This window comes from Ischnura elegans, chromosome 1 (assembly GCF_921293095.1).
Source record: "Ischnura elegans chromosome 1, ioIscEleg1.1, whole genome shotgun sequence".
NCBI classification, from domain to species: Eukaryota; Metazoa; Arthropoda; class Insecta; order Odonata; family Coenagrionidae; genus Ischnura; species Ischnura elegans.
The window spans coordinates 54,973,209-54,997,849 of record NC_060246.1 but is presented as its reverse complement, the minus strand read 5'-3'; positions in this window follow the sequence as shown (position 1 = coordinate 54,997,849).

Here is a 24,641-nt window from a genome sequence, read left to right as displayed (position 1 = left end):
AACAAGATCATTTCAGTGCTCTCGAAAAAAAAACCGGGAAAAATTCGGCAACTTTATTTCTGTACACCTGGGAAACCTCCGTGCTTGTAGTACACCCCTTCGTCCCATGTCCCAACCCTCAGATGCCTTTGTCAGCGTCCGCTATCCCCATCTCATTTTTACGACTTATGGGGATCCGATACGAGGACGGGGATGAGCTGGCCCTGCGAGATAAGTGCAGCCGATGTTCATTCAGATGCACGTAGGTACTTCATTTTTTTCGAACCTTTTTTTCGCACACACCCCTGTACCCTAGCACACCTCACCACTTATCTACACTCACGTATTCGTTCGCCCCTATCCTTTCGGATGAGAGTCGAACCCGAGACCGCATAAAAAAGTGAGATAAAACCCGTGGGAGCACGTAAAAAATAATGGGTGATTCCATACACAATTACGACCGTAATATACAAGGGCTGTCGTTGGGGGAAAAATATAGGCTTATTTTTTCACGTCGAAGGGCGAAACGATTTATGGGAATAAAGTGTTACAACAATGACATTGTTTCCTCTGGTAATCCTTCACCCAAAATGACCTTATTTTCTTTTTTTAAATCCAGATAGTGATAATATTTTTATGTATGGCGACAGGAAGATAAATAATGGCGCTCTATATCCACTTTGACTGCAAATTATAGACCGAACTCAGGAAATATGAGATTTATGAAAAATGTCTTATGCCAATCACTTCATATACGCTGTCACAGCAACTAAGCTAAGCTAAGGGGAACTTTTATAATCTTTTTAAAATATATGTTATTCAAAATTGTATCCAGGCATAGACATGATGTGATATACTGTGATTCAGGTGAAAGGCAATAATTAATTTTGCCATCAAAGTAAATTTCTCCAATATCCAACGATAATGTGGGTGTTCAATTTGAGCTTCAACTAACACATTGCTTACATTGCCCGTTGTGAAATTATTCAATTAATCTGGCACTCAAGTTCCACCAAATACCTTTCATTAAACTTTTTGGCATGCGTTTATGCACATGCAAGCAGGCTAACTTTTTATTGAAAAAGTTAGGTATTGCCTTCAACATCCCTTACTGAAAAAAATATGACCAATTAACTGCTCATATTTGCTATTCTTGCATATTTTATTGACTCAAGAACAATTTTATTTCATGGGATTTTTGAGATAAAATTAAGCAACATTAAAATAAATAAAATTTATAAAAATGTATTCAAGGAAACATATCAGCTTGTTCATCACAGAATAGCAAGAATTAAATACTTAAAAATTGTCTTTATTCTAAGCTAAATAATTTTCCTCCATCTTAATTTAAAATTTTATGAGAAACCGGGTGGTATAGGTATTTTGATCAGTTCCTCTTGAGCCTAGAGCCAATTTAGAGGTCAATTAGTTAGTTCTAACTAACTCCGCTGAAAACTAGAATAGCAGAGCCCTACCTGCTTACATTCATATTCACGGGAAACCCTAAGTGGTCTTCCTTGGTCGTTGTGTTTCCTAGCCCATCTTAAACTCTATTAACAATAGGACAAAACACGAAAGCTCGAATTGGCGTGTTTTACTTCTGAAATTTGCACTACCATACGCTCTACTTTTATACCAGTCCTTAAAACTCTCTCGCCCGCTATTCTCTCGCAATTTTTCTCCCTCTGAAGGTGACAAAAGGAATTTCAGCCTCGATTTTGTTGTAGGTACTTCACTTCATAGATTATGCGCATAGATCACTTAATTTGGAAAAAAAAACAATCCTTCAATCCGTGAGCGTGTAATAATATTAGATTCCGAAGGTATTACCCTAGAAAGACAAGAAATTCTATCCTCGGAGTGAAACTTCCACAGTATTTTTATAATCGCCAAGGAGTAAATATAGCCGCAGGGTAAATAAAATCAATTCAGATACTATCACCGACATCTATCTCATAGCTTTGAGAATTCTTACGTTAGTTATTTTCATTTTATAAAACTTGCTCCAAGGAACTATTTGCTAAATGAAGGTCTTACTTCCTCCTAATAAATGAAATCATCTTCGATGTTTTTGCTCCAAGCCAGCATAGTCCTTTGATTACCTAGGCTCAACATTGATGGGATCTAATGAAACTGAAACTTGGGCTAATATTTCGGCAACCTCGCATTATCCTCTGACCATCTTCCTTCCCAACCCAAACGTTTCCGTGATTTACTGCCGGAGACACTGCATCCGCCCATGAAAACCTAACGACCGGCGGAAAGAAGAGTGAAGAGACGAAAAAGGAGCAAAAAAAAAATGCGTCGGCCATGACGCCGCGTAAAAAAAAAAACAGTTTGGGATGGGGGACTAAAAGGGAAGAAAGAGATGACTCAAATGGGACGTGAAAATGTTCGAATGGCCCAAATGCGCCACAAAGCTGGAAGATACGAGTCAAATCTCTACTCTCAGCGCTGCCATTCACCGCGCCCGAAAACACAGCGTCATTCACCCGCCCCAGGATGCTCGCAAGGTCACCACCATAGTCACCTCTCGCCCTACCATTATCCAACCCACCATATTCCGGCCGTTTCTATACTCCACGGGGAAAAATAAAAATCGCGGAAGGCTGCGGAGTTTGTTCTTCCTCTTTTTCATACGCGTACTTTCCGATTTTTACGCGTTTTTATCGCGTTACGGCGCAGCGTGGATTATATTTTTTTAGGCCATTTAAACACCAGGCGTCACCGCTGCTACCCGTAACTTCCTCCAGGAGAGAGAGGACGCATGGCGTTCCCGAGGAAACTTTCCCCGTCGCGGTCGTTACGAACGTTTGTTTCTCGCAAAAATTGCCTCCTCTCTCTCTGTTGTCTGTCCCCGCCGCGACGAGTTATTGAAGCTATTAAAATGGAGAAGGTCACGGAAATATTATAATGCTGGGGTCTATTGTGCGGGTCAAATTTTTGATGTGGCTATGGAGAGGTAGAGTGAGAGCAATTTGGGCGAGTAGTAATTGCAATCAAATGAGCAGGAAACTAATTGTAGTCAACAGGCCCGAAACTAGGGCGAGGCAAGTGCCCCGGGAGACAGATTTCAGGGGGCGGCAAATTTGAAAAGTTTATTTGAAAAAGTTATTCAACTTTTATAATTAAATTATTCAACAATAATTTTTGAATTGTCAAACAATAATTCAAAATTTCAAAATAGCAAATAATGGCGTGTAATTTCAACTACCGTATCTAAAAAAAATAACTTACGGATGTATTACATTATAGTGGTGGGGTAGGGGGAGGGAGGGAGCCAGGGGGATCAGGGGAGGAGGGATGGCAAAATAATCTTTGCCTCCCAGACAAACTTCCTAGTTCCGGCCTTGACAGTCGATAATGCAGGTAGAAATTCATAAAGGTGGAATGGAAAAAAATGAAATCCAGAGTAAAATTCGTAAAACAGCTGCACCAAAATAATTTCATATTTGCAATAATAATTACAAATATTAACTCTCTTCGTCATACAATGCAATATTTCCAAAAATACGGGGCATATTTATATCTCTCATTCGTAGCAAAGATAAATGAGCTTTCCATCGAGCGATAGCTTATATTATAACAGAGTAAAAACTCTATTCGAAATGAACGGTAGAAAATGAATGGTCGAGCATGTCACCAATAGACAATGAACGGTGAAAATGTTTAAAAACAATTTGATAGTCTATCAGCTCTTGTAACCTCTTTGAACACAGCATGTATGAACAAATGTGAGTTTCAATAGGATAGTATCAGGACTACTTGAGCAAGAATTTGGGAGGCATAGCACGCGAGTTGAGAAAATTTCTCATTCCATGAAATCACTGATGCAAGCATAAACGTTGGTACGCATTTCTCTTCCGTTAAAAATTAATGCAGCAAAAGAGAGAGGCAAGACTAAATCTTAAAATACACTCATCCAAGCGTTCAAAATGCTGCTGTTGAAGTCACGAGAGCTTTCAGTGATTTAGCAGGCACTGCTGACTTGTCACGCAAGCGTAACAGAAGAAGACTCCTGAATACAATACTGCTGTGGCTGCTTTCCAATATCTTCTTCAATATCTATCCAATTTCTTCTTGTCACGCTGAATGACACTAATTATCGCAAAGATAGCAATTTACTTTCACTCCGATTATCGTGTATTCCATTAAATCCACCAAGTCTAATAATATAATAATTTCCTGAAAAGGAATTTTAGAGGGCATAGTTTGGACGTTATTAGTAACTTTATATAAATGGATGACAACCGCGTCCTTTGACGTGGATAACTACCTCAAATGTTTTTTTTTTTACTGAATATGGGTTTCCATTTGAAATGAAAAGTAATGGAAAGAAAGGGAAACAGTCCACAAAATATGAAGAAAACAATTTTTAATTTTTTTTTAACAGAGCTTTGGGGAGCTCTGTATTTGATACAATAAGCGAGGTTTCGTGCAGAAATTTCTACATCTACATACTGCCCTGCAAGCCGCCTAAAAAGGAGTGTGGTTGGGGGTTTAAGTCACCAGCCGTTTACATATAAAAAGCAAATGCTTGAATAAAATTATGACTAGCATTCATTTAAGTCCTTTATGGTTCGGGGGAAAAACGAATTCCCATATTTATCCGTTCGGCAAAATATCCCTCTTAATTTATCTCTTTTATCGGACTTGGAAATATATTAGTGCTCTAAGACGATGTTCTCCATGCCACTCTTACAGATATTTATTCCCAATTGTTCAAGCAATCTAAGCTCAGCACACAGTCTCCGAGTCTCCAGCGGCTCCCAGCTTAATTCAATAGGGAAGTTTCCTTCATCAAAGAAAACGAAATGCATTGATTGCTATTCATTACTCACCAATAGGGTTTTCATATTATGCAAATTATTTGGTTTTAGAATTCCCGGTTTAAACGAATAGCAATGGTCAATTTTAGCCTCATTTGTAAAAGGCCAGATTGGCGCCCATGCGATTCCACTCCACGTGACGTCACAGGGACCTACTTTCTACACGAGAGGATAGGAGTTTTACATTGTCTGAGATTACCAATGCATGAATGAGTGACAGAGCTCAGGGAAACATCTCTTAATAATCACTTATTAAAATTGTCTAAGGTCGGAAAGGTTCCTTCGTTTGATAAGGTAGTAATAATCCATATTTTAGCCAAGCGCTGCCTGCTAGCAGAGTACTCTGCTACCTGCTAGCAGGGTACTCTGCTACCTGCTAGCAGCCTGCGTCGTATCAGCGCTCAAGCCTCGCCTCAAGGTCACCTCACAAGGCGGCAGCGGGAACCAGAAATACGTCACACGGGCTTTTCCCATCATTCCTACTTAGCCGTCGCGTTTTCGCACGTTTGAAAATTTTCACTTTTCGTTTAATCGTGAAAAATATATATCGTCATTCGAAAATCCAAGAGTGTGAAATGCGTACTCCAGGAGTAATAATCTTTCGATTTAGGCGATAAAAATATAATAGGAAACCACCCTATTAACATCTGGGTAACGCTGTCTGTATACCCGTAGCAGTTTTTGATGATTCGCGCGTCTTTCCACGGTGTTATTCGTGGAAGTTGATCCTGGTGGAGTAGCCCGCAGACTTCCGGTGCATTTCATTAATGGAGTTATTTGAAAAATTAGCCCTTCCCACATAGCATGCTCTGCATAACTATCATGCATTCATATAATATCTAATGCCTGTATCTGACTACCATTGGCTATAGTTTTAAGTATAATTGGGTAATCATTGTAACTTTGGGAACTATTTTCTACTCTATCTAAAAAAATGACCCCTGTGAGCTAACAAGTAGCGAAAAAATGTAACATTTTAATAAATTATGCCCAACCAGGATTGCTTTACCAATTTATTTTTATTACTCAAATTTATTTTTTGCCACAGAACCAAAAAAAAGTGGTATTTGGCATTGAAATCGGGATTTTCATAACATTTAACAATTAAACGTTCACGAACATCCATGCCCTGGAAAGGAGCAACCTACCCAGGTGGGACTCGAAGTCACGACCTCAAGATTGGTAAGAAAGGACTTTACCCTACCGACAGCATTCGATTGTGATAAAGCTTAAAGAAGAAGAGTATTCGTATTTTTCCGTTTTTATATCTTTGGACTCCTTTATGAGGTATTTGCGGCAAAAATCGTCGGCCTTCACCCATTCGCAGATAAGTTGATGACGTAATGAAGCCCTGCCAAACGGGTCACCACTTCTAAGCTACTCTTGGGCCTCGCCATTTGCCCCCTCGTTTTTTGTTATTATCAACAACATTGTGAGCGATTCATTCCATCAATGAAATGTTCTCCCATAATGAATATTGAACGAGTTTCCTTTCATTTACCAAATGGTTAAAAAAAAAAATAGCTGTTTCGGGTCTGAGTAATCGAAGTCATTGCTAAATAGAACTCAGTGACGAGGACCACATAACCAAATCGTCAATGAATAATGTATTATGATATTTTTAGGGAAAATGAAGAAACCTAAGAAAATAAATTTGCTTTAAAATAAAATGCATCAAAAGCAATATTTAAAATGAAACTCGCAGAAAATTCAGACCAGAGAATTATGTTGGACGGGAGGGAATGCTTTTGACTCAAAACCGGCGAGTCAGCAAAGTGTTAATAGGAGATTCAGTTGTTAACAGAGAGCTGAAAATAAACAAAAAAAAGAACTCAATGAATTGAGCGGTATTAACCCTCATAGTGCCAGCGGGCAGATCAATCGGCCCGGGGGGTATGTGCGAAGAGTGCCAAGGGCCGATCTGTCGCCCGGAATTGTTTTACTATAACGCCTTTTATTTTTTGATTCATATGCCATACATATGAATCAAAAAATAAATTAATAATAAATAATAAATAATTTTGATGCATATTTTTACCATCTGTCATGCTTGCAGAGCAAAAGATAAATACTTAATCATTTACTAAGCAGGCTAAATTTGTGATTAATACGCAAGTATTCCGATTTTTATGGGGGTTTAATTAATTAAAATGAATAGGAAAATTAAAACGAGGGGAAGATAGAATAGGAAGATGGAAAAAGGGTGATTAGCTACTTAAAGAGGCCACATACAGCTAGAAAGATTTGTGCTATACATAAAGGTAGTTTTATCGAAAAGACACATATTGACGAAGAGATGGAAAGGAGTCAGGACTGGCGTTACCCCAGGGCTCGAGCTAGGTGTTTTGTCGAGTAGATAAAAGATCGGAATGCCGCCCCCCTCCCATATATTTCCTCACTCCATCCCTCTCCTTTCCCCCTCCCTAAAAGATATTGAAATAACAATTCTTTTGAGATGGGGTTGTTGAAATTACGCGCCGTATATTTTCTACTATGAAATTTTATTAATATTATTGTTCAATGATTTGTGATAGAATAACTCCGCGGAACAACCAATCTGTTGTCTTAGATCTGAGACTTGTTTTTGACTAACATTAGGCCTATGGGTAAAAAAATAACCTCAGTTTTTTCTATCATGTCAACTTTTTAAGCTGCAGAATATCCTTTTAGAGAATTAAAATTTTTCGAGTGGCAACAAAAGCCGAAAGTCTAAAAAACGTTTTCTTTTCCATGCTAAATGAAAGTATTGAAGCTTGCCAATTACAGCAGTGTTTATGAGCAGTAGAAGCAATTAACTTCGTATTTTAATCCCAGCAGAAAATATTTCGACCAGACGCTACAAACCTGGGTCTTTAGAAACGTAGGTAGGCGGGAGGTAAATAGAAAATCGTTGGTGGAGGACGAGAACGAGGGGTTAGGTGAGCATTGTCACGCGGGAGGGAAAACGGAGGCGTGTTGTGGGCACATGGGACCGCGATGATGGAGTAAAAACGAAAACGGAGTGAGATTAAAACAGCGTGAATGCGGAGTGCGTCGACATGGAGAAGAGAAATGGGCGAAAGGGAAGGGGAATGGAATTGGATTGAAAGAGACGGAGCAAGAGCCGGTGTCTGGGGATACGAGAGAGGATGAAAGGGGAAAGAGACGTGAATCGGGGTTAAAAAAAACCGCTGGGGGTTCGAGGGAAAATACGCACGCACAATATCCTTTGGCGCAAAAGAACTGTGGATAGCGAAGCAGAGGAAAGGTTTTTTTTTCCAGAGTTGGAATATAGCGGGGGTTGAGCTTTGGCTGAAGGTGCACGAGGGCTTCTGAAAATTACTCTCCCTGCTGCGCTAACGATGCGTGGATGCATCCACGCTGCAGTGAAAGGCCAGGCGAGAGTGAACGCTTTCTCTCGTTAAAGGAACAGCGTGAGGATTGGTTTATCGAATACATCTACGCCTACTCATTCGTCGTCGCCTTATCTACTGCACTTCAGTTCTACATTACTTCGTACTGTAAAATTGTCATTGCGTATCACGCTCACTTGAATTGTGATAAGTTCTCTCCCCCCACCCATTCTTCCTCTTCTGCTTTTTTCATACGATTACTTTTGCTTTGAAAGCGGTCAATAGTTTGGACATTTTACCTTGATTACAGCGCTCATGAATTGAATTATCCCTACTTACTTATGATTCGATTCCTCCCTCTCCGACGATTATTCTTGGATTTTCTATTTCTTTCAATCGTCAAAAATGGTAACGCCCTTCAAGCAGAAAATTTATTTTCTCGTGTTGTTCAATACGCAACACATATGAGTCAAACATTTCATACAGACATTTACATTCAGTGTATGGTCTCCCCAAAGTCATCCACGTAATAGCGAGAAATTTCTGAATTATTATCTTCTATCAAGTGGTTTCAACAAAATGAATTTTCTAATCAGTAGGTACTCATATGCAAAATTCCAAATAAACATTTATAAAAGTACTATTCCGTTAATTCAATTTTATTAATTTGGCTTGTTCAAATTATTCAATTGGCAATATCAAATTTTATCATTTGGTGAATTTTAATTTGCCATTTCTCAACAGTGCATCACTTAGAAAACGCTGTAGGGCTAGTTCATTATACATACATTGCTCATTCGAGGAATGAATCCTTTATCTCAATAAGTTACACCACATATTAATCGTACCTTCAAATATGTGCATTTAGCACTCCTCTTATACTGGAATAAACTCGGCTACATCATATTTCTAACCCGTGCTATCTCTAATCGCATTATGTGTCATTAAATAGAGAAATTATTCGTATTTTGAGAGAGGAATTATTAATTGCTTTTTGCTCAGAATCCGCGGCAGTGCGCTAGCTCTTAAGCCTTCAATGGTGACCTTCTCCTGTCAAAAAACAATGACATGTAATCAGCAACTACGCCCGTTTTACGTAAATCCGTAAGCTTTCGAATAGATTTAATTAGTTGAATTTTATCTGTCATCATTTTAATAATCTCCTGTGCGGATGATGCCAATACCAATGCTGAAACATAAATTTCTTTGGAATTAATAGCAGATTATATTAATCAAATATGCTGCTTTCTAAAGCATGTTAACATTTTATAACGACAAGACTGTTAGCTTGCCATATATTTGAGATGATAAAAATTTTTGATCCGTTCTAGCATGTGTTCAGGCAAAATAGCAAAACATTAAATCTTGATTTAGACAAAATGTGAAAAGAAGGATAAGAGAAAATAGTCAAAAAATGTCTCATTTTTCGTGTAGCACAGTTTCAGCCCATTGCAACCTATACGATATCCTCAGAATACATAGCAGGCATCATTATCCTATGCACTATGAAAAAATTTCTTCATGACGTCATGGGATTAGGTTATTGGAAAATCCTAAGCATTACCTTTGGCTAAGTAAGTTAACGGTCAGTTAAAATCATTCGATCAAAAAAATCAATCAAAATCAATAAAAAAAATTCAATCAGTTAAAATAACATCCTTTAAAATCAAATGCTCCCTACTTCAATTTTATACTTCGGAGATAAAAATATCAGGCTGACAATCGCAGAGTTCGCGGTGTAAATAGATAAATTGTATCCGAGGATGAAATAGATACAGGAAATTTTGAGGAAAAAAAGATTGAAATGAGCAGTTTTTTCTAGGAGAAATAAATAATTTTTCTAATTATCACGACTTAAGCGCTATTTTACCATTTAAAGCCTACCAGAATCAGCCTTGGGACAAACGCGGGTAGACTCCCGTCTATTTTCCCCTTTTTTTTGGGCCACAATATAATCTCAGCTATACCAATATCACCATTCATTTTATAGCGTTTTCAATCCCACTTCACATGTGAATTTACATACGAATATGCGAATGTGGTGACGAAAGTGTTAAAGAAATACTCTCTCATTCTCATGTTAAACCACTTGAGAGCACTCACGAAAGCCAACGAAAGAAAATTCCAAATAGCCACACAATTCATTCTTACCCCGTAAGTTTAATAACCTTTGATTCCTATTGACAGTTGCTTCGAAGCAAGCACAGCTTGAGACACCGAATTTCAGCCAAATCAGGGTGTGCGCACGGAGCCAATTTCACCGGTGGAAGAACGAAAGAAAGCAAGACCGTGCGGTGTTGGTGGGAGAGAGAGGGAAGGATTAACCAAAGTAATAAATGCCGGGTGAAGGCGTAAAGGAAAGGTCTACGGGCGGCAGAGGCGAGTTCCCGGCTTGGCGGTTGGAGGATATTGGCTGGGAACGGCATAACCGCTGCGGTTGCAGGAAACGTGGTGGCACCCTTGCCGTACCATAACAGGGATATTTTTCAGCGTGATGGAGTTGTGGAAGCTAGGTCCTTGGGTGAAAAGGAACAGTTTTTCGAGTAATATCGCAGAGTATATTCAGATCGCGTGGGAGTGCACTTACCTTCACAGGATTTGGCTGTACCAACAAGTAAGTTTTACGCTCAGAATTATAACGTGAGTGGGCTAAGATTTCACTTATTATTGGATATAAGTGCAATGCAATGAGTAGATATAGAGAAACTATTGCGTATCACTAGCATTCCAATTCTAAGAATAACCATTGCTTTTTATAAAAGGCACACGAATTAAGCTAAGGTACATATCAATTTCAATATTATAAATTTTAGTAGTGCTGTTATAAGTATTGAACATATGACTGTCACATCAAATTAGGTACATTATTATACGGTGAGGACTATTTCGATTAAATAACAAAATTTTACAGAGGATGTTTAAAATGTCTTACTTTTAAAAACCGTTATTGTGCCTAATTATTTGTGTAAACCGAGTGACTTCCATAATCCATAAGTATTTTTGGAAATTGATTCACTCGAAGCAAGAGGTGGAAGTATATTATTCCAGATAATACCCACCATATTTTGAAACACGTTAAATTAGTGTTACCTAATTCAGATTAAATAATAAAGCATAATGTGGACACTAAAATCCGCAATGGGCGAGCGAGCGATATTTTTAATTCATGGCTTTATCGTGATTAAATTCGAACAAAGCTCTCGAGTTTAGCCGATGTCAAATGCAAACCGCATCATTAGCGTTTATCAGGAAATAAACTGAGGATTACCACACGGAAATACCTCTGATACCTCGTTATCACGCGTCGAGACACAAAAACCAGGAAAAAAAACAAACTCTCCATCCACGTAGGAGCTCGGCGGCATCGAATGTGGGACGGAGTCGAATATTTGCAGAGGGAACTGCAGCCATCATAATTTTCGCCCGCAGGCGGAAGGGGGGCAGCACCGTGCATTATCGGTGCATGGGAGGAGGATAGCGCGCGCGGAATGCCGACTCCCTTTGACGGCGATGCCGAAAACCGCGGGGTAACATTTTCTGCTCCGCCGACCCAAAAACGTCACATTCCGCAAAAAGAACTATGCGGGAAGTAAGTGCATTAAACCTTCTGCGCTGCGAACCTTCCCTTGCACCACCGACGACGCGGAAGAAGGTAGTCGGGGCTCCCGACCGGCAGGCAACAATGACATCACAGATGAATGTTAGGGGCTCTTGGGGGGAAGGGGCGAGAGTCTCATGCAGGAATGAGAGGATTATTAACTCAGTCCAACGGCGGTTATGACCCCTTGGAGTAAGGATCCAAGGGACCGAAGTGGGTTGCTACTTTAAACGAGGAAGTTGAAATATGATGTAGGTAGTTTACCTGATGACATGAAATGGCACTGGCAACGATAAAGATGAGTTCTCGGTGCATATGAACAGAAATTATTTTGAAAACTCATGTCTATCCATCCATTGTTTTAATTTATAGATTCTTTTACATAAAATCAAAAAATTATAAATTATATTCTAGAAAATTATAAGAGAATTGCAGCCGAAAAGTGCACAATTTCACACCTACTTCAGCTAAAATTCTATTGCTAAGCGTACTATTTACCCTCAAAAATGGGCATGTGGTCGTCCAATATTCAATTTGAAAACCTCTTCATTGTTTTGAAAATACTTTAATGGTTTGGGTGAAAATTTCTCGGGTATGGTAGAACCAGCTCACAAGGTGCTGTAATTACCCAAGAAAACTCCACCGACGTCTTAAGCCTTGAAGACTTACCTTGACGGTTAATTGTTGCTCTATTGGGTGAATACCGTTATCAGAGTGCACTGGCTTAATTTCAAAAGAACTAAATCTTTTTATATAATTCACTTAACTTTTCGGTTGCATCAACAATGCTGCTGGGCAGCACACGTTTGATCTAGATACCTATGCGTACGTGCTACTCACTACATCTGCTGTTTTTCCCCTTTCCACATCACAAGATGAAATATATTCGTTGCACCAATTGTTAAGTCAATTGACAAAAGGCTCATTTATAAGCCGGAATTATTTCATAAAAATTACTAGTAACCACGAGACTTGGAAATTATTTCAACTAAAATAAATTTGTGCAAACTTTCAGATAGTTGCCTCAAATGTTGAGTAAGAATTACTAAACATTTCGAACGCTAAAGCTTTGAAATTAAACATAAGAAATAAAAGGTACAAAATTGTAACGAACCTCTGAGCAGAATAAATACTAATAAATAGTTTGTAAATCAGGGATGGAATGGTCAAAATAGAATTTGTCGTGAGCATTAATTTAATGTTAACAAATTCAATTATTTAGAATTACATAACCTGCCACTAGTTTTCAAGGAAAAACAAATTTAAAAAGTACTAATTGTACCTACATATTTCTAAAAACCATTACCAATTCCACATATCTGGGAAAGGGTTTAATCATCAGACATCAGAACAGGTAAATCTTTAAATTTGTGCTCAGATCCACGGCCACCTATTTTTCATATGGAAGGAACGAGAAATTTACGTCGCTAATACCTCCCTACGCGTGACTTTTACATAGCAGTCAGTGACTGCTCCTTATTTTGGGCGCTGAAGTGAGAGGAGGCTTACGGAGCGTATGGAAGATGCGGGCCATTCTAGTGGAGGGCACCCCTGCTGATGGAAACTGGAAGTGAAAAGCGGTCGGGGGGTAGCGATCGATATAGGATATGGAACATCTGGAGCCAAGCCCTCATTATATATTATTGGGATCGTAAATATCTCAAAACGACAATCGCGTGATCTTGGGGATTTTCTGCGTGCTTCCCGGTTAGGTTACAGCAATGGCACACGCTGTAACGACACCCGGTCTCCCCTGAGGATGGCACTGATTTGTTCCCACGGGCTAAGATGCTGGGAAGCGAGAGATAGGCCCAACTAGACTTGTTGACCACCACCCTCACGGTAAAGCGAGCCAGAGAATGTGGAAAATAATAAATTATTTTTAAAATGATCATAGAGCATAAAAATTCAACTATGTCGTTATAATTTTACCGATACTATAAGAAATTAAATATCATGATGAATTTAAGAAAATTAAGGACATTTTCATAAACAAATATTCTTGAATAACGTTGCCTTAATGCTCTTAAAAATAGTTCGTGCTCTTAGATTCTTGGTGGAATGGTATGCCTACGATGATTGCAAAACTCAGCAGGCGAGTTGAAGATTTATAGGAATAAACAACAAGTTCTTTCACAAAAAATCAAATTCTTAAATATCATTTTTGCGTATATAGAATTGAAGAATTTGGAGCATATCAAGTTTTTTTAAAATGAAATCATTAAGATTCCAGTTCTTCAGCAATGGTAATCAAGTAAAGGTATACTTGATTTTCTGCTTCATTTCCAAAAGACGAGGATATCCACAGCGAATAATCATCATAAATATAGACTAACTAGAGGCTAAATATGTTTGCTTATGATTTATTGAGCTAAACACTATCAATGACTTGTTTTGAAAAAGACGAGATGAATTCATGACCAAAGATAGTAAATATATTTCTTTTGCAGCTGAAACTTCAAAAAAAAAAAAAAAATAGATTAAAATCACAATAAAGCTATGAAAAACTTACATAATATTTTATATTACTGCGTGCTTATAATATGGTTACTAGTTAACATTTAAATCAAAAAATGAAAAACAAAGGTGTATGGCGCAGTAATTCTTATGCGCACAACTCTTACCAACAAAAATAAATGTAATACTCGTTAAATTGAGAAATTAAAAATAAATGAAATATTTTTAATTAGAAATACACTTATAACATTCTATACTTTGAATTAAATGAGTTCGCAAATTAGGTAATTATACTTCTTGCATTTTATATTGAAGCATCGTTACTTCCACAGCTAGCCACAGCCTTAGGAACAGATGTAGCAAGCAGTAAGTGCAGAAGTAAAAAGAGACATGTATACCAGAGAGAGCAGCTAAGGCAAAATACAGTTAGGCAAAAAACAGTACAAAGATGAAACACACTCGAATGAAAAAGATAATCAGGGATAGTAAGGGATCATCCACCATTTCAGTATAAATGCATTATCGAGTAGGTTTACATATCACAGGAAATCTAGGAATACACTCCTATGCACAACCTTATGAGAATTATGATTAAAAAATAACATTGGAATTGTGCAGCGGAGGAGCGACTCCGACCTTAAGAAAACGGTTCCCGGAGATTTCATATTTATCTTTTCCTTACTAGTTAAGAACGACTAGTTAACCTAGACCTATACCTAGTTAAGACTCATGAAGATGCGCAAACTTTTATAGCGTGAATTTATTTCTGTAACATTTTGTGGTGCATGAAAAATTATCTCTGCTATCAGACCAGGTATTGCTCTCTACCTGTAAATAGGGTAAAAATAAAATTCCCGCACTGATTTGGGTAAATAATGTAATTCACATGAGACACTTCACTCTAATGGACATAATCCTAACTTGCTGCCAAATAATTTCAATTAAACTCTCTTTCACACATAACAATACTAACAACTGGAAACAAATGCATTATTTCCTACGAATAAAATATTATGTTAAAGTAATCCAATGTATTTAAAATATGAATAATATCAATAATAAAATTATTAGTCCCTCATGTTTACTTCGTCTGCTGAAAATCAAATTTGATTTTCAGAGGGTAATTAAAACTCATCCATGTAAGTACCATAATCAGTATCTCAGACCACATAAACCCATTCGATTTTAAACAATTTTTTTCTTTGATAACTAATTTCGATTTTATTTACCCCTCCTACCGCTAAAGGTATAACGTTTCATTACCAATGATTAATAATCAAGTCGATACCGGCTGATTTTAACGGTTGATTTTCACTATGAAATTATTGTCGTTTGTCCTGATATTGATATCCTTCGTTCACGTTATTATAAAAAATGATGAAAATCTTTGTTTTTCAAAAAACCGTAGAGCGCCAAATTTCCGTACATCTTCTGTCATATAAATCACATTCTGTTTACAAAACTGTCTCATTATATTTTTTATCGACATACATTTTTCAACTAATGACTTTTTTCTTATTTATTTTGATTTAGCATGCTACAATTTCCCAACCTATTCTGAGGACATAAAATCATGAAGTCAAAAAATAAATAATATAAATAAACATAAAATAATAATTCGTATATATTGACTCATTTATGCAGAAACTGCTACCACCATAGATTCGAATTCAATATATGAGCCTTGACCTGGTTTTTCATTATGCAAATTTGGGCGTGGGGTCTTACTATATATCTCGCATCCGCAGCGTGGACAATTCAAAAGATATGCATCCCAAATATAACCTTTATCCTACAAAAAGTTTTCCTCTTCCGCAGTGAGGTTTTCGGAATGTTTAAACGACAGCTTCTTGAAGATAAAAAAAATGAAAGGCGCTCCCGATCTCCAAATGTTACTATCCACCCTCGGGTGATTTCGAATCACGTACGGAGCACCCTCCACCGCAACGGGTCAGGATAGAATAAAAAAAGGAGTCAGCTGCTTCGTTACGTTATCCAATACTACCAAGATATCAGGGCCAGAGGTCTAGGGGATGCCCCTCCCTCCTAGGATCCATTTGCCGAAATTTTAGGCCAGGTTACAGATATATAAGAAACGTCTTGATTCGCTCTCAAATAATGGTCGTGACCAAACAGACCTGTTTGCTCTACCAACTGCCAATACGTTCCTCCAGCAATTTCCTCCATCTCCAGGCTTCCGTTCGCCTCCTTCCAGCAGATTCCCTTTCTAACTCCCCCTCCCCCTATATACTCAATCCCCTTTCTCCTTCCCATTACAGTCAACCCAGCATCCTTTCTCCATCACTACCCACATGCTGGTTGCCCTTTCCATGAAAACACACTCTCTCACATGCACACACCGAGAGAACAGAAGAGGCATACACATTTCCGCCGAGTATTCGTTCCACGGTCTTATATGAGTATGCTGTCCGCATAGCAACGGGGCATTTGGTGAACAATGGTGCCCTTCTTCAGAAATTTCGAAAGCATTGCTCGAGATAGGGAAAAAAAGGGAACGAACCTCTTACCCTACCCCAATCTTCGATTTTTCCCCTCTTTTCCATTGTTTGCCCTCATTGAAACTTTATTGTGTTCCGCAAAAAGGACACGCTGTCATCCCCAAAGTAGCCAGTAGCCTAATAAGAAGAAAAAGTATTTTTTTCTCCTTGGGGTTCCTACGGCCTCATTTTCGTTCTTACCTCGCCAGTGTGTTTCGTTGATGCAAATAGGAAATTTAGGTAAAGTACGCTATTTATAACGAATTATCTCAAATATGTTATTCTCGAGCGCCACTACATATGAATAACATGCGTCAAAGCCATTTGTCCGGTTGGAGCGGGAGGTAGAGTTCACGAAACAAGTCCAAATGTATACATTTTGACGAATAAGCCCCAAATATAAAATAAAATGATCCACAACGAGTCTCGCGTCAAATATTTTTGAACAAAGATACAAGTCATGATGCAAATAAATAGCGACTGAGAGCTGTAGACGACGGAATTATATCCGGTAATTGAGATAAATTTATTTTCAAAGTACGTACAATCTATCTTCTACCCGAATTCAGGTGATACCGATAAAACGATGATTTGCTTGATGAAAATCAAACTACAAAAGCGTGGATTCACTCTAATGACTTATATTAAACAGTTGGGCAAAAATCAATCAATACCTACAGCGAATCATAAACTCCTACAGTGGAGTGACCTATTGAGGTAAAAAATAAGCCGTGTACGGTCCCATTCCTATTTAACTTTAATATAGGTAATCTATATTCTGGCTTCAGGAGGCGAAAACGGAAATAACGAAAGGCGAGCGTAAAAAAATTAGGGAGGTATACAAAATGGTTTAAGGCCAAGCAGTATAATCCCAAGGTCAACACCAGTCTCATAATTATTCCCCTACAGAAAATTTGACACCCCACTGCTGTTCTTACCCCTCTCATAGAGCTACTCAGCCTCTACCTTGCCTCATGCATCCACAAAGTGAGGTATGTGAGGCATACTTATGTGTGAATTGGAATCCAAATGGTTGGCTTCGCGGCGTGTAGCTATAATGAAATAAGAAGGAGCCATGGGATCAGTGTGAAAACGAATAACTAGCGTTTTAAGGAATTCCCAAAAACATCGTTCACACAGTTGTAGAACTTATAAATTCAAAACGAAATTTAGAAGGGATGTGCGAGTACTCGAGAATTCGAATCGATTCGAGTAGTTGGTACTCGAGTCGAGTGTTTCGAGTTGCATTACGGATGTCGAGTCGAGTCGAGTAGTTTCAGTTACAGGGATATCGAGCCTAGTAAGTTCCAAAATTTGCCGACAGGAAGCTCTAACATAAAATCCATGCAATCATATCGTTTTGAAAGTCGATACGCAGTCATAATGGCTTGGCCTGAGAATTTCAGCTTGCCGTAAACGCAGCAGTCAACCCCTATAGTCGTCAATGTGGGCGCCTTTCGTCAGCCGTAGTGGCCTCGTCTTCTGACCCGGCGGCGTACTCGCAGCAATGCGAGTGGACCGTTGCATCGCTCATGTTTTCTTATCCAATGCTTATGTACCCTGCGCAACTTTATTTATGCAAACGCCGAGATGATAGGTAAATCGTTAACATTAAAAAAAAAACAAGAATATTCTTTCTTTAACATAAATTCTTTAACTTGTAACTTTTAAGTTTTTGGAATACAATGCCGGTTTTGCCCGATTTTGACACAATTATCATCAACGATCCTCATTATCATTTCCTTTTCACGTCAGTCTAAGGTTTCAGAATATAAAATTTACAAGGGTGTTGGAAAAATGAGAATATGTTGGAGAATCCATTGTTATATTGCCTGGCCCAGAAATGACCTAACTCGACTCGACTCGAAACTCGCGAGTACTTTTCTACTCGACTCGGTACTCGACTCGAGATGAAAAAGTACTACTTGCACATCCCTAAAATTTATTATATAATCCTAGAATCTCCTACGGTGATTTATATCCTACGGTGGTATATAGTCCCAGAATTTCCTACGGTGATTTTTTTGATATTTGGTTGACTAATACAATGAGAAGCGTTTGACTGACTTCGATTGCAAAACAAATTTCTACTCATAAACATCCTCACATATGGACTTAGGTTCCTTCATTGTTACCTCCTTGAAGGAGAATGGATTTGTAGCTTATCTTAGAAAAATATTTGGTAATAGATTCCCTTGAATAACTTCTCGTCACACCAGGGCAGCAGGACAATGAAACACTTTTCATTAAGCATATGTGATTTCAGTGTAAAGAACAGCCATTTTAACAATGGGACAAAAACATTGGGGCTTAACTCCAGGCTGTATGGAGGATGATCAAGAATTACGACGTTTCGCTGTTCCAAAAACGACTTTGTGACTCGGGCGGTGTGTGAGCTTGCATTATCATGATGGAGCTTAATGCGTCGATTTGGGTTATCTTTCCGAAGCTCGGCGATCACTTTCGGGAGGAAAATTGTCGTATACCATTGAGCATTAAATGTTCTTTGGTTTTCAAGAGCAACCGTTGCTACATGCCCTGATTTGGCTACGAACGATGTGTCCATTTTCTTGGAAACGCTACGAGAGCGAACAAATTTTGTCAGTTTGAGCTCACTTTGGAAGACCCGCACTGAAGATTGGCGTTTTTCTTCAGTCTCGTGGCTATAGATTCATGATTCATCACCACTTAAGATGTTGTTCTTTGATGCCCCAGAGTAGAATCGCTGTAGATTATTTTGACACCATTTGACTCGAGCTACTTTCTGTTCTTCTGTGAGGAGGCGCGGAATCCAGCGGGAAACTAATTTTTCAACTCTCTTCGTGTAACATCTTTTAAACTGAGGTCCCTGAGATGTCCAATGCTGCCTGAATCTTCCGATATGTAACATGACGAGCTTCCATATTCATGTCACGTACAGCATTCACGTTTTCTTGAGTGACGGCTGTTTTTGGTCGCTCTTCACGCGGTTCGTCACTGCAAACCAGCGATAAACGGTTTTCTTTGATGGTGCTTCTTCGCCAAAAACAACCAAAAGTGTAGTAAAACATTCTTGCTGGGTGAGGAAAGTTATAGAAAATGATGGTGCGGTTCTGTTTATGACTTAATTTCATCTCGTACAGCGACTGGGGAACTTTGTCAAGCCACCGTTTTAAAACTATTAGGCCGATCTTATTGTTAATGAAACTCTGCATGGGTATTAGCCAACTCAAAAAGTTGTTTATAAACACCATTTATAGCTGCTCAGTGATCAGGAACGCTCTATTCCCGACACTTAAAAGGCTACCCTCGTATTAAATTCTTGACTCAATCCTTCTCCTATATTCCTGGCTGTTAGAAGACATAAGACAAGATCTTATACTTTCAGGTAAAAATTGTAATAGTTTAAAAATGAAGCAATCCCAAAATCCCGACAAAGAGATAACCTCATCATTTCAGTACCTTCAGAGCCACAAAAATTTCTGCTAAAATAATATTTTTTTATGTATTTAACAAAGCATTATTATTAATGCCGTTAAAAATTAAATAGCCCCGGTTTATGAGGAAGCATGAGAGGTCCTACATTCTACAGAAGTCCAAGAAATTGCATCAAATTCACTACATGTTCCCTCTTTGAGAGGCAGTAATATTAAATACAAATTATGCAATGAGTTTCATGCTTTGAATTCATCACTAACAGCGGGGATACGTTAGTTCAATGTTTGAGGAAATCAATATTGAAGTTAATGAGTCAATTCGTCGAATAAAAGGTGAAAATTTAATCTTTAGGAGAGCTTTTAAGAGCAAAATACAATACCACCCTCTAGTGACGGTCGGCATTCCAATTACAGTACAACTCATAATGCGTGGTGTTTGGCCACACTCATTGGCTCTGTTTGTTTCGTAAAATAGTGGATTCAAATCAAGACAACGATTTGACGTTTGCCGTCTTCACCTCGGCAAACACTGGAGGCGGTTCCGCTCGAGAAGGTATTCCTTTCCCTGAAATTTTCGATAAAGCTCCAAGGTGGTGAAACGACACAATCTCAGTGTTTATTCACTTTGCAAATAGAAGCACTCGGCGGCGAGGGTGGGAGAGGTGAAGAGCGAGGTGGAGGCTCGACTCATTTCCTGGCAGTTTTTGGCGCGGGAGGAATTCACAAGTGGATGAGCAAGAGGAGGAAGTAGAGGGCCAGGAGAGGCGAGCAAGAATAATGAGGCCCTGGAGAAAGAAAAGATGGAACACATTTAAGGCAGATGAGTTGAAGAATACGGAGGAGAGGAAAATGAATAAAAAATAATGAAGCAGTCAGGGAGCGATGTAGGGGGGAAAGATGATATTAAGGGAGAGTGAATTATGGGAGTAAATAATCACCAAGTGGGAAGGAGATGGCAAACAAAGAGACGATTTAGTTTGGTTGTTCAGCGAAGAACATAAAATGGATTCATTTTACACAGTTACATACGGCGTAAGAAATGGATACAATGCGTAGATATTAAAGAAAACATGGAAAATATCGTTGGTCAATGAACGAAATGGTGTTACAAGCAAGCATTCAACTTCCTGCTTCTTAGAATAATGTGGTATAGTTCAATGGAGATAGCAGAGATGAAGTTGACGTTATGTACTCTCAGCATTGATTAAATAACGATTGGACGCAATTAGAGTATGCTTTTGAGAATCCCAATTAATTGTCATGAGGAAAAAATCCCCTTGACTGAGAATCGATTCCGTGACCTTTGGCTCAGACACTAATCCTAATTTGTACAATACGCTATTCTGGTTCCTTTATTCCCGTGGTAATTTACTATAGCATTCAAAGTATTTGGATGGTATGGTGGTCTGCTAAGTGGAAGGGAAAGTTAAAAGTCCATGGCAAGATCTCTGCTCCAGGGGATATTTTTCTTTGGCAATTTACGAGAATTTTCAATAGCACATTCTTTGTTACCCACTCATTCTCAAATCGATTGTAAGAGGTGAGAATTTCAAATTCATATTTGTACCCTGTAAGATGCATGAGACATCAGGCCAGCGGTACAGGTCCAAAAGTGTTGTGCTGTGAATTCATCCGACAGAAAAAAGAAATAATTCCACCCCACAAGGACTGCTTTGATTTTGAACCCATTGGCACCGACATACCACAGCACTAATATATCGGCAGAAGCATTTCAATGATTCTGCAACATGAAAGGAATCAAAAAGAAAAACCCTACAAAAAAGAATCAATTTTTTTAAAGTTGAAAAGGCAGGAGAGGATGTCGACGTATGGCATACAATTGTTTTCCTTTCAAAAATTAACTTCAACTCCGATGATTCTCCTCAAGATTTTTGAGGCTAAGATATTTTTAATTCTTACGAGATTACATCCCAAGGTCAGAAGAATTCTTCCAAAATTTTCAATAAAAGCTTTTGAATATGAGAAGTGGAAAGAGAGGGGTGAAAAAGTAGCCAAAAAAGAGGAAGGAAGCTACTCGAAGGAGTGGGGAGATAGGAGTTAGGAAGATGGTGGAGAAAAGACATTTAGGGTCACAGTTACCACGGGGAGAAGGTATATTGCAAGCAAGGGGAAAATGTCTGTTTTTGTCATAGGCATAAGGGTACTGCTGGCTGAGACATCGATGTGCGGAACCCTCCTCCAGTCCGGAGGATTGTTGGGGCTAAATTGCTTCGATGGTAGAAGCTGGCACCCTAGTGGGCTGCTTTGTCTCTCAAGAATACAAACGGAGAATTAAGGTATGCCACCGGGTACTGGTTGAGAATAACCCAGAGGGACAGGCTTGCTGGCAACTGGAAGGTTCTTGAAGGATCAAAAGATGATGAGAGTCTTTATAATGCCTTAATTGTTCACCCCGATAGTTTTTCTTCAGGCAAAGAAGGCAAAAAACCCATTCCCTTTTCTGAAGTGACCTGACACAGCAAAATATGACTCTGCGAGAAATAATTTCCTTTTCGATGTCTTGTGAAAAATCATTGAAAAGAACATCATGGTGAAACAAACATAATGCTGTAGTATTATAACTTAACTATTCATAAAAAATATCATGCAGTTTTCTCGAAATACTCTCAACCTGCTACGCCCCTTACGGTAGGAAAAGTGCTCCAAGCCTACTGTGAATTCCCATGATACATAAACAGCAGGCTTAAGGTTACGCCACTTTTGGCAAATTCAAAAGAACTTAGTCTGAACACCGTTCTAGGTATGTAATATTTAATTTAAATGATTCGCACTATCACCCTCGCACTAATGAAAATACTGAATTACTTATAGATCGAGGTGTTAATAAAAATGCTACCAAGAATCGTACCCCTGGCCAATTGATGGGCAAAAATCAGAGAAACATGGTAGAGTCATTCGTGAAGAATCGGCGAAAATCTTCCTATGGCACATTTTTTTTAGTAAAAAAAATATGGATGTGGTAGAAAGAAGACTATGTGAAAATATGAAACGATTGAAGGAACGAAGAGGAGAGAAAACACTCGAAGAAATTTTCCTCCCACACCAACAACCTCCTCATAACCTTACGCGTCCAACTCCGCACATTTCTAAATCCAGCCCGCTCCGACCTTTCTTGCCCCGTAAGTGGTGGTTGAGGGAAGAGAAGGAAGTATGCCCTTTTCTCTGGCGACATCGGCTTGTCTCAAACTCCCAACCCTCTCGCACATTCATTCTTTATTTTTTTTGACGCCTCCGTATGCGAGGCGACGTTTCTCCAGCTTCCCCCCTCCCTAACTCCCCCTCCAAAGAAGAATTCCAAGTTTTTCAATAAAGTAGTCGTGTGGCGGAGAGAAGAAAAGGGACGCGCTTAAACTTTGGCTCAGAATGCTTTTTTTTTCGAATAATAAACTATGCGCCGAGTTTATGCATCTCATCCTTCTCCGGTTTCCTTTTCTCTGTCTCTGCTCCCCCTTATCTAAACCCTTTCCCCTATACACCTAGCCTCAATCCCCCACCCCCTATATGCTATTTCCATCCCCTCCCATTCTCTTAAGCCTCCAGGCTCGTTTATAATATTTTTTCCCTCCAAAATCTCTCTCTCTCGACCATATTTCCTCGACGACGTGGAGGAGGTAAAGAAAAAATAATTTCCCAACTCTTTTTATATGTTGCCCTCATTCAACTAGCGATCCTGGTGTAAATATTATGGCCGCGGGGCGGAAATGGGATACGCCCATTAAATTAACATTCTTCACGGGAAGCAATTAAAAGCATGCATTATTTTTTTAAAGTTCCTCACATTTTTTCGCTCATCGTGCAACTAGCTATAGCCAATCGCAAAAAATGGAACCCAACCCTTTTTTTTTTCCCTTCGAGACGCACGGCTCTTCCACTTCGTATTGAATCCTAAAAGTATAACGGATCGTTGGAATGCTTCCACATTCAAAAACCTTCGTGGAACTTCGACTTCAAGTTAGCGCCGTGAGCACAGCGGTCCTTTAATTAAAATAATGACGAATACTTATTTTTATAATGCGCATTCAACCGTTAACAAAATGTCACTCGAGAGGATGGCTTACTAATGGAATATTAGAATAGGAGAGACTTCGTGCTCGGTGAAGGATTTTTATTTACGTGCAGAATTTTAAACATACTTCAATGATTTCATTTAGGAATAATATTTTAAAATTTCCCATGCAAAACTATATAAAATAACGTTTAATTGTCATAAAAAGATATTTTATTGCTTCCAGAAAAGCATTTCCCACTAGCAGGTCTGGGCAACTATAGCTTTTCGTAGGTAATGCAACTGCGGATTTTAATCACAGCGGAAGTTTAGATTTCAATTTAACGCGTGCGTTGCATAAATTTGAAAGAAGGAGGCATCATCATATATTTTTGGAATAGTTAGGAACATGATTGGTCATTGATTCATGATATATTTCCGGGTTTAGAATAGAATATTAATAAAGTATAATGAAATTCTTGATGATGTTCTGAATAAATAAGCTAGAATAAATAAAGGGCTCGTG